Here is a 12,396-nt window from a genome sequence, read left to right as displayed (position 1 = left end):
TTCCCATTTGAAATTCCATTCTCCATCATATTACCTCCCCATTACAATCATTGTAATTACATATATACAATATCAACCTATTAAGTATCCTCCTCCCTTCCTTTCTCTTCCCTTTATGTCTCCTTTTCAACTTACTGGCCTCTGCTACTAAGTATTTTCATTCTCACACAGAAGCCCAATCATCTGTAGCTAGGATCCACATATGAGGGAGAACATGTGGCGCTTGGCTTTCTGGGCCTGGGTTACCTCACTTAGTATAATCCATTCCAGGTCCATCCATTTTTCTGCAAATTTCATAACTTCATTTTTCTTTACCGCTGAGTAGAACTCCATTGTATAAATGTGCCACATCTTCATTATCCTCTCATCTGTTGAGGGACATCTAGGCTGGTTCCATTTCCCAGCTATTATAAATTGAGCAGCAATAAACATGGTTGAGCATGTACTTCTAAGGAAATGAGATGAGTCCTTTGGATATATGCCTAGGAGCGCTATAGCTGGGTCATATGGTAAATCAATCTCTAGCTGCTTTAGGAACCTCCACACTGTTTTCCACAATGGCTGGACCAGATTGCATTCCCACCAGCAGTGTAGAAGGGTTCCTTTTTTTCCACATCCCCGCCAACATTTATGATCATTTGTTTTCATGATGGTGGCCAATCTGACAGGAGTGAGATGGAATCTCAATGTAGTTTTAATCTGCATTTCCCTGATGACTAGTGACGTAGGACATTTTTTTAGATGCTTATATGCCATTCGTATTTCTTCCTTTGAGAATGCTCTATTTAGCTCCATAGCCCATTTTTTGATTGCATGCCCCACCTTTTGCATCTGGCTTATGTGGGTCCTGGGGACTCAAACCTGGGTCCTTTGGCTTTGTAGACAAGTGCCTTAGCCACTAAGCCATCTCTCTAGCCCAGTTTTATAATTTTTATGGAACCGGTGCCTTTCTTAGTTATCCTTTGATTCCCACCCGCAGGCCTGTGATCCCTTCCAGTCTAAGCAGGGAGCTGTGCTTTTCCAGTGTGTGCCAGGACGGGTCTTGCAGAAGGGTGAGTACCAGGGACCTTGAGCAAATCGAATCACATAGCATCCCAAAGAACAATGTGGCAGAGAGGAAGAGGGACGCCTGAAGCTCACGGGCCAGCTAGCCTAAGGAACAAGAATGGGAGACCCTGCCTCAACCTTAGCACCCAAAAGTTGTCCTCTGACCTCTACACACATGCAGGCTCACACTCACACATACACACATACACATCATTAAAAAAAAAAATGACACAGCCAGAGGGTGGAGAGATGCCTTAGCAGTTAAGGCCCTTGCCTACAAAGCCTAAAAACCCAGGTTCAGTGCCCCAGAACCAATGTAAGCCAGATGCACATGGTGATACATGTGTCTGGAGTTTGTTTGCAATGGATGGAGACCCTGGCATGCCCACTTCCCATCCCCTTTCTTGGATAGACACATAAATTTAAAAAAAATTTAATGATGCTATCCAGAGCCTGGAGAGATGATTTAGCAGTTATGGCACTTGCCTACAAAGCCTAAGGATCCTAAGGGACCCAGGATCAACTCATCAATACTCATGTAAAGCCAGATGCACAAGGTGGCATATGTATCTGGAGTTGATTTGCAGTGGTGAGAGGCTCTGGTGCACCCATTCTCTTTCCCTATCTGCCTCTCTCTCTCTCTCTGAAATAAATAAATACATACATAAAACTTTTTAAATGATACTAGCCAGGAATGGTGGCTCATGCCTATGATCCCAGCACTTAGAAAGCCAAGGTTGGAGAGTCATCATGAGTTCCAGGCCAGCCTGAGCTACACTGTGAGTTGCAGGTTAGTATGTGATAGAGTGGGACCCTGACTCAAAAAAAATAAAATTAAATTAAGGCTGAAGAGATGGCTTAGCAGTGAAAGCACTTGCCTGTGAAGCCTAAGGACCCAGGTTCAAATCCCCATACCCACATAAGCCAGATGCACATGGTGGCACACACATCTGGAGTTTGTTTGCAGTGGTGGGAGGCCCTGGCACACCTAAGCTCTCTCTATTTGCCTCTCTCTCTCTCTCAAATAAATAAAAATAAAGATGCTTTTTAAAATGACTCTTTGGCTGGGCATGGTGGCACACGCCTTTAATCCCAGCACTCGGGAGGCAGAGGTAGGAGAATCGCCATGAGTTCAAGGCCACCCTGAGACTACAGAGTTAATTCCAGGTCAGCCTGGACCAGAGTGAGACCCTACCTCGAAAAACCAAAAAAAACAACAAAAAAAAAGACTCTTTGTGCTTAAAGAAATACATGTACATGCATGTTTCCTGGGAGCACTATTCACAATAGCCAAAAGGTAGACATAAGCCAGACTCCATCAACACATGGATGGATTCATGAACTGTGGCATAGCCACAAAATGGAATGTAAGCCATGGAAAAGAATGAGTTGCCAGGCTGGAGAGTTGGCTTAGCAGTTACTGTGCTTGCCTACAAAGCCAAAGGACCCTGGTTCAATTCCCCAGGATCCATGTAAGCCCTATGCACAAGGTGGTACATGCATCTGGAGTTCATTTGCAGTGGCAAGAGGCCCCGACTCAACCACTCTCTCTCTCTCCTTCTCTTTCTCTCTCTCTCTCTCTACTCCTCTCTCTCATAAATAAATATAGAATGAGTTACCAATACATGTTACAAATTGGATGGATGAAACTTGAGAGCATTATTCTAAGATATTTTCTTAAGTTCACAAATTTAAGACCGATTTTGTATTATTCCATATATAAGAAAATAACCAAAATAAGTAAATACATAGTGTTGGAAAGCAGATTGCTGACTGCCAAGGGCTATGGGGAAGAAACAATGAGGAGGAACTGATTAATACATCCATTTCAAAAGATGGCAGTATTTTAGAGCTAGATTAAGGTAGTAGTTATATAACAATGTGAATGTACTAAATGCTACTAAATTGTTCACTTTAAAATGATTAATTTGGGCTGGAGAGATAGCTTAGTGGTTAAGGCACTTGCCTGCAAAGCCAAAAGAGCCAGGTTCAATTCCCCAGGACCCCCATAAGCCAGATGTACAAGGTGGTACATGCATCTGGAGTTCCTTTGCAGCAGCTGGAAGCCCTCACTAACCTATTCTCTCTCTTTCTCTCCCTCTCTTTTTTGTCTATTGATTTATTTATTTGAGAGTGGAAGAGAGAGAGAGAGAGAGAGAATGGGTGTGCCAGAGCTTCCAGCCACTGCAAACAAACTCCAGACACGTGCACCCCTTTGTGCATCTGGCTAACATGGCTCCTGGGAAGTCAGACCTGGGTCCTTTGGCTTTGCAGTGACAAGTGCTTTAACTGCTAAGCCATCTCTCCAGCCCTTATGTCAATGTCTTTAAAAAATAATATACTTCTACCAACAAGTTCAGAGCTTGAAAACCATCATTTTCACTCTTTTATTTTTTAGAATAGTTTTACCTTTTCCTCTTCAAGTATGGCTCTAGGATTTTTTTTTTTTTTTTTTTTTTTTTTTTTTTTTTTTGCTTATTATCCAAGGGAAAGAAATAGACTAAATTTAAAGCCAATGCAATGACTCATGCTTTAATGAGGGTTATTTTGAAAAGAGCCAACCAGAAAGCCAGGTCAAGCCATCTGAAAAACATGTATTTGATTTCCAAAAGCAATTTGTTCTATGTTATGGTATCTTTCTTGCATTCAATTAAAGCTTTTACTCCAGAAATATTAGTGTTTTTAAAACCTCCTCCACACCAGCTGTAAGATGCCACAGCAGCTTCCAGGATTTGCAGCGAGCCCCTAATTCCTTCAGAACATGGTTACCCATCCCAGCAGCCCAGCATATGGAGAGAGAACCACTTCTCCCTCTGCTATCCCCACTCTCTTAACAGGTCTTCCCAAATGATGCTCAAGGCAGCAATTATGCACATGTCTGGATGAGGTAAAGTCAGTTCTAACTGAGACAGAACAAAGGCCAGACCTCCCTGTCCAGTGCTGGGGCGTCTAAGGAGCAATGCTTCCCCTGTGCTTACATGGAATCTTCTCTCACAGTAGTAAGTCCATGTTTAATAGGGCACTTTGTCAATGCTGGGAATCTAGAACTCTTCCAAATTGTTTTTCAGTTCGCCCTAGAATGCAATCCTTACTCACATAGTCTGCGACAGTCGAGCAGGAGAGGACTCACAGCCCCACCTCTGCTGATATCCTAATAGCCAGACCCTAGTTGCACGTCACACCTATCAGCAAGGGAGACTAACTGTGTGGTCAGCTTAAAAAAAATAAAAAGAGGGGCTGGAGAGGTGGCTTAGCGGTTAAGCGCTTGCCTGTGAAGCCTGAAGACCCCGGTTCAAGTCTCGACTCCCCAGGACCCACGTTAGCCAGATGCACAAGGGGACGCACTCGACTGGCATTTGTTTGCATGGCTGGAGGCCCTGGTGTGCCCATTCTCTCTATCTGCCTCTTTCTCTCTCTTTCTCTCCGTCTGTCACTCTCAAATAAATAAATAAAATTAAAAAATAAAATAAAATAAAAAGAGGAGAATGGGGCTGGAGAGATGGCTCAGCAATTAAGGTGCTTGCCTGCAAAGCCTAAGGACCTGGATTTGATTCCCCAGTATCACATAAAACCAGATGCACAAGGAGGTGCATGCATCTGGAGTTTGTTTGCTATGACTGTGGAGGCCCTGGTGCACCCACTCTCTATCTATTTCTGTCTCTTGTGTTCTCTCAGTCTCTCTCTCTCTCAAATAACCAAATAAAATAAAATAATTTTTTAAATGAGGAGAACTTAGATTTATAAATATATATTAAACTTTTAGCACCATTAGCCAACTCTCCTCACAACAACAGTTGAATATCCCACCTCTTCTCATCGTAGAAGGTTCTATTCACTTCTGCACAGACTCACTGCTTTTACCATCCCCTCAAGTCTCATGTCTTCCCCTTAAACTTCCTGGTCACAAAAACATCCCATAGTATCTCTTGACCTTCGTATTTTCATCATACGATACCATTACACATAGCTAAGTCTTAATCTCCAACCTAGACAGTAGACTTCTGAAGAACAGGACCCTTGAAGCTGGGGAGAAGTTTCCGTGGGCAAGAGTGCTTGCTGTGCAAACATGAAGACTTGAGTTCAGTCCCTAGCCCTCAAAAGCCAGCCATGTGCAGGCATGCCTAAAACCATAGTGCTAAAGGGGCTTTCTGGTCAGCCAGTCTAGTAAAAATAAAATAAATAGTGAGGGCTGGAGAGATGGCTTAGTGGTTGAGTGCTTGCCTATGAAGCCTAAGGATACCAGTTTGGGGCTTGATTCCCCAGGACCCACGTAAGCCAGATGCACAAGGTGGCACATGCATCTGGAGTTTGTTTTCAGTGGTTGGAGGCTCTGGTGCACCCATTCTTTCTCTGTCTCTCTTAAATAAATAAAGGAAAAGAAATATTTAAGTATTTTTATTTATTTATTTATTTAAGAGAGAGAGAGAGAGAGGTAGATAGAAAGAGAGAATGGGTGCGCCAGGGCCTCCAGCCACTGCAAATGAACTCCAGATGCGTGTGCCATTTTATGCATCTGGCTTAAGTGGGTCCTGGGGAATCAAACCCCGGTCCTTAGGCTTTGCAGGCAAATGCCTTAACCGCTAAGCCATTTCCCTAGCCCGAAAAAGAAATATTTAAAACAAATACTCCAGGCTCACTGAGAGACTGTATCTCAGGGAAATAAGATGGAAGAACAATAGAAGAGGAGGACAAACTCCTTCCCTGGCCTCTGCGTGCCTGCACACAGAACACACACACACACACACACACACACACACACGCACACACACACGCACGCCCCGCCAGTGGCGAGTTAAACAAGGACCCGAGGGGAAATTGACCTGGATGGGAGACAAGAGACACAAAGAAGGAGACCAAGTCTATATTCTGATCAAGGTCTCAGATTTATTCAGGCAAGCACAAGCTGATATACAGAAAATAAAACTTTCTAGACAGTGCCTACATGCCTAAAGTCTGCTCCACAGATGCCTCTGTGTCTGAAGACTGTTTGCCAAGGCCATACGATAAGGCCTCTGTGCCCAGAGATCCAAAAACAGCTTCAGTTCTCATGGTCAAAGAGCAGCTACAGCTCCCAACACACACACACACACACACACACACACAAACACACATCACACATTCCAAAAACAAGACCCTTATTCCTTTTTTTTTTTTTTTCCTTGCATGCCCTATGGTCTTTAATCCACTGCTAAACACAAATACGTGTTTAGCAATTATACTCTGAAATGAACTGAATTTGATTAGAACAGTATGCTGAATGATTCAGGATGACATTATTTTCCTTTAATTACGGAAGTTTTTAACTGAATGATCTTAATCTTCCCTATTTCACAATTCAAGACACAGATTTTATTCTTTAGGTGTTTTTTTTTTTCCCCTATAATGTTTACTGGGCAATTTTGTATCAAGATCACTGCATTGTTTCAAGAACTGAATAGGATAAACATCAGCTAAGCGTTTAGCATGGACCTGTCACCCCCAGGTGCTAACTGAATGTTAAGATAAAAGTTCTGTAGGTAAAATGCATGTCGGCCCTGGGGTAAGGAGTTTATAACGGCAAGGGACAGAGCAAAGATTCTGGAACCAGCCTTTCTGGTTTGGACTTGGGCTCTTCTGCTCGCAGTGCCCAGGATGGTGGTCGGAAATGAACTAATACGTGCTTGTCACTATCTGTTACCTCTCCGTTTCATGGACACTCGTTTATACCCTGATTTGTAATTCTAGGGGCTTGGGATCTGAAAACTACATCCCCAGATGCCCTTGCAAGCTGATTTCCAGCTAGTGACAGCAGTCGGGAAGAACAGCTGGAAGGCTGAAAGGCCGGAAAAAAGGGGAAGTCGCTTTCTCTCTCCTTCCACCATCTTTCAGATAGCCACGCTTGCCCCCTACCTGGGTCAAGCCCCTCCACTACAGCAGTGCCACACAGTGCCCTCTTGGCAGCCCTAGAATCAACTCCCCGCTGGCCATGCAGCAACCCAGCTCCTAAGGTGTTGGGCCCTTCTTCTGCATCCATTCATTCTGACTATTCCTTTTCTCTTCTGTGGCTCAAGCCCTGAGATTTCCTTCTGTATGCAAAATCTCATGGATCCCCTTGGAATGCTCCAATGAAATTCATACACTGTGTTAATTACCATCGGATTGAAATAGCTAGCCCAGGTTCAGCTTTCCTTTTAAAAATATGTATAATTCAGAGCTGGAGGGAAGGGTTAGCGATTAAGGCATTTGCCTGCAAAGCCAAAGGACCCTGGTTTGATTCCCCAGGGCCCACGTTAGTCAGAGGTACAGGAGGCGCATGCGTCTGAGGTTCGTTTGCAGTGGCTGAAGGCCCTGGTGCGCCCTTTTTTTCTCTTTCTCTCTCCCCCCTCCTTCTTTGTCAAATAAATAAATAAACATAAAATCTTTTTGAAATATATGTATAATTTGTAAGTGGTGAGAAAGAGAATGAGAATGAGTGTGCCAGAGCCTCTTACCACTGCAAATGAACTCCAGACGCATGCACCACTTTGTGCATCTGGCTTTACATGGGTGCTGGGGAATTGAACTCAGGCTGCTAGGCTTTGAAATCGAGTGTGTCTTTAACTACTGAGACACCTCTCCCATCTGAATTCAGCTTTTCTGACCAGATTTTGCATGATAAACATACAACATGCCACATACATTTAAACCACCCAACAAATGCTAGTTCTTCCCTCAGTGGCTCCACTCTGCTGTGTTGGGAAAGAATATATAATTAGAGCCAAGATATGTTTAATTCTATTTCTTACAAGTTATTTCCTCTCAGAACTCTTGCGTTTTCTCTATAAGCTCCCAGTATTCCAAGACAACTGGCTCTCAGACTTAGATATGTATGAGACAGAATCTGCTATGAAATTCTCAAAGACACTGAAGCTCAAGTTCACTAAAGACCTTAATTTCCAGGGAGAACACTTTGATGCTTTTTGAATTAGTTCTCCAGGCAATTGTTATTAGTGCTAGAGTCTAAGAGCCTCTGGTCTGGATAAACATTCATGAGCATGATTTCTTAACACCTCCCAGGTGATAAACAGCATTGCTTGTTTATTGGTAGCACAACAAGTATTTGAGAAACGATGTTGATTACCAGTTGATTAGCCCCTTATTGCAACGATTTCAATTTCAGACCAACTTTGAGCTGGTTTCCTACCACGAGCCTAGATGTTTCTTGGCTCCATTCCAGATATAAGTGATGGAGCAGACTCCATGGATGGTAAGTGGCAGATATTGAAGAAAGCATCAAGAAAAATTAGCTTCCCAACACGAAAGCCTGGGTGACCCTGGGGATATTCAAGCCTCATAAATGGGAGCACTAAAGAGAAGACAAAAAGGAGATGCCAGGCTAGAGAGATGGCTCAGTGGTTAAGGCACTTGCCTGCCAAGTCAAAGGACCTAGGTTCAATTCCCCAGTACCCATGTGAAGCCAGATGTACAAGGTGGCACACACAGCTGGAGTTATTTTGCAGTTGCTAGAGGCCCTAGCATGCCCATTTTCTCTCGATAGATAGATAGATAGATAGATAGATAGATAGATAGATAGATAGATAGATAGATAGAGGATATATAGATAGATGATTGATTGATAGATAGATGATAGATAGATAGATAGATCTGCCTCTTTCTCTTTTTCCAATAAATAAATAAAAAAAATTTTAAATTTATTTGAGAGTGACAGACACAGAGAGAAGGACAGATGGAGAGAGAGAGAATGGACGCGCCAGGGCTTCCAGCCTCTGCAAACAAACTCCAGATGCATGCGCCCCCTTCTGCATCTGGCTAACGTGGGACCTGGGGAACCAAGCCTCGAACCAGGGTCCTTAGGTTTCACAGGCAAGCGCTTAACCACTAAGCCATCTCTCCAGCCCAATAAAAATATTTTTAAGAAAGGTGATGGCAACATTTGTCACCGCTGATCTCTTGGCCATCCTTCCCTCTCTCCTTTCTGCTCTTTACGCTGAGGAAATTCCTTCTAAACTTACTCTTTCTGACCTTGGACCCCTAACAATATCGGTCCCTCCAGCCCACGTTTCTCTCCCCTGCCCCCATCAATGCTTCGAGTTCCACACCAGCTGCAGGCAAAGAGCCAGGAATGCTGCAGGGTCTTCGGACCAGGCTCTTGTGCAACTCTGGCCTCTGCAGTGATCATTCCATAGCCTCACTGGTGAGCTTCTTAACTCCATCTCAACTGAAAAGCCTGTGGCAGTCAGCAGAGTGTAAAGAAAAGAGCCTGGGAGAGGTTATTATAGCCGCTGGGTGTATGAAAAATGTAAGATTGAAACTATAAGTTACTTGAACAAATAAATCAGAGCTTACATGCTTAGCCATGAGGCTTTGCCTTGTAACATTGAGAAGGCATCCCTCAAGCCATTAGAGATTTTCAAAAAACAATTTTTTTAATCCTCCATGGTCTCAAATCTTCCTTTGTGAATGCTTACATCATTTGAAAATAAGTCTGAGGACCAAGAATGAAGGCTGGGAAACACCATTGGTGGAGTCGAGTGACGGCAGGCAGAAGAAACCAGGCGTGAACTCACTGCAGTACAATCGTCAAAGAGAAATTTCACATATTGAGCTAATGTTTGGAATGCATTACAGTCTCTCATCATGACTATTTCAGAGAAACATGTTCAACCTGAGTGAATAGACCATATGTATGTGTGGTGTTTTTTTTTTTTTTTAAGTCAATGTAACTTCATTATAGTATATTCAAGGTAATTGTTCTCAACTCATTCTCCACAAATGAAGACCTGCCTAGAATGGTCCTGCCTGTCATGACCAAAGGGAATGAGACTGTCTGAAGAAGACATGGATTTGGTCTCTTTCTCTCTCTCTCTCTCCCCCCTCCTCTATTTAAACCTACATTAAAACCTTTTCTGGATAATCTTTGCCTTTAAAAAGACATAAGTTTGGGGAAAATATTGATATGTAATCACTGCTTCAACTGCTCACTCTCTCCTAATGGTGAGGAAATTGCTCGTGGACTTGGTTTCTTATCTCTATAATGAGTATAATACACACCACAGTCATGCTTCACTTAACAATGGGACGCATTATGAAATGCATCATTGCTCAATTTCGCTGGTGTGTGAACAGCACTGGGAAGGACCGTGTGTTGTATATCCCAGAAAACAGAAGTTTTCCCTTCAAAAGCTAACATTTGTTCCCAAAACCTATCATCACTTTGGGGGATGGGGTGTCACTCTCAACTTTCAAACATATTATCTACCACACTTCCTACTTTTATTTTTTTTTTATTTTAAAACAATCTTCGGCAAGTTAAAAAAAATTTATCATTTATTTATTTATTTGACAGAGAAAGAGGGCAAGAAAGTGGGAGAATGGGCATGCCAGGGCCTCTAGCCACTACAACGGAACTCCAGATGCAATTTTTTTTGTTCATATTTGTTTATTTATTTGAGAATGACGGAGAGATAGAGAGAGAGAGGGGCAGGTAGAAAGAGAGATATTGGGCATGCCAGGGCCTCCAACCACTGCAAACGAGCTCCAGACGCGTGCGCTCCCTTGTGCATCTGGCTAACGTGGGTCCTGGGGAATCGAACCTGGGTCCTGTGACCTTGCAGGCAAATGCCTTAACCACTAAGCCATCCCTCCAGCCAGCAAGTTTAATTAAAGAAAAATGTTTTCTGCTTTACTTTTCACCCATCTGTCCTGACATGTTTCTAACAACATCAGAACCACCAGGCCCCATGGTAGCCAGTGTGCATACTCTGAAGTATTTTCCGTATGCTGTGTCCAATTTAGTATTATTGCCACCATAATGATGCACACCAATTTTGTCCAATATAACATAGTATAACATTTCAGATTTCCTCAAAGCTGGGCCATTTGTTGGCAAGAATGATGGATTTCACTTTGTCCTATCTGGTCATCTTTGCTCTGCTTGTTCCTCACATGCATTTTCCACTTTTCATGATAAATTGGATCCTATTGTTGATCGGGTCCGGAAACTTTTTCATCTTCTTCGTGTCCACCGGAGATATAGGATGTCCCCCAGGGTGGCTATCAAGCTGGCCAGGGCATGAAAAAGCTCTGTACTTGACCTGACTGAACTTTTTCCTTATAACCCAGGATTATCCCTATGAACATTTGATGCAGTATGGAGGAGTAGACCAGGCTAGACCACCTTCTGGGATTTCTGCCTTCTCCTTCCTGATGTCAGTAAATGGCCGCCTTGAGAAGCAGCACACTCATCACCCTTGGAAAGCAGCCACCTCAAACCACCAAGGTCATGACTGTGACCACATGTTAGATAGATAGAGGATGTGGGTTTGCTGATGGGCTGGCTTAGAATAAGCCTCCACTTCCGCCATGTAACTGTGAGCAGATTACTGCACCACATATCACCCTCATTAGCTCAGTGTGGATAAAATGATGCCCGGCTGATGGGGGAAGTCTGAAGTTTCAAATGGGAAAATACATAGATGTCAAGTGCATAGCATGTGCAAATGCCCAGCAAACGCCATCTGATATTACTATCACCATCACTCATAAGCAGGTCTCCATGAAATTTTGACTTCCTCATCATAATACTCATTTCAGGTTTTTTACTTCCAAAGTCATCTAAATAATGCTGATGGAATGCCTTCTATACTTCTCCTTCCATAATCTGCATTCTCAGACAAAAAAATTGGGGTCATAGGCTGGAGAGATGGTGGTTAAGACGCTTGCCTGCAAAGGTTCGATTCCTCAAGACCCACATATGCCAGATGCACAAGGGGGCGCATGTGTCTGGAGTTCGTTTGCAGTGGCTGGAGCCCTGGCATGCCCATTCTCTGTCTCTGTCTCTGTCTCTGTCTCTCTCTCTCTGTCTCTCTTACCCTCTCTTTGCCTCTTTCTGTCTCTAAAAAAAATAAATGAAAATAAAATCTTTTTTAAAAAATTTGGGCCAAATGAGAACCCTGATTAACTTTGCCAAAAGCCAAACCCTTCGCCCTTATGAGGGTTAGGTTTAGTATACAGCCCAGATGGTTTTGCTAGGCCAGCCACACCTGCCCTTCTGGGAGCCAGAAGCAAGCAAAGAGGCAAAAAGTAAGAGAAGGCTCCAGGGACGGAGTACCTGCGCCAGATCATTAGGCTTTGGCCAGGAATCCCTGGTGGCAGAAAGGAAGGAGCTGGAAGTGCTCAGAGCCATCCATCTGCCACCATTCATAGCAGTAAATAGACACGTGCCGCGGAGTGCCAGCGGCCCTGCGGATCCGATGAGGCTGTGCAGCTCTCCAAGTGGTTATTTTCGATTAAGTGTATCCTGTAGGGGTTAATTAACCTCCTCAATGGGATACTCCTCTGGCCGCAGCACAGCTAGGGGATGTCATTTAA

This window comes from Jaculus jaculus, chromosome 2 (genome assembly GCF_020740685.1).
Source record: "Jaculus jaculus isolate mJacJac1 chromosome 2, mJacJac1.mat.Y.cur, whole genome shotgun sequence".
In the NCBI taxonomy this organism is placed as follows: Eukaryota; Metazoa; Chordata; class Mammalia; order Rodentia; family Dipodidae; genus Jaculus; species Jaculus jaculus.
The sequence above is the reverse complement of the archived record's forward strand: the minus strand, read 5'-3'. Positions refer to the sequence as shown.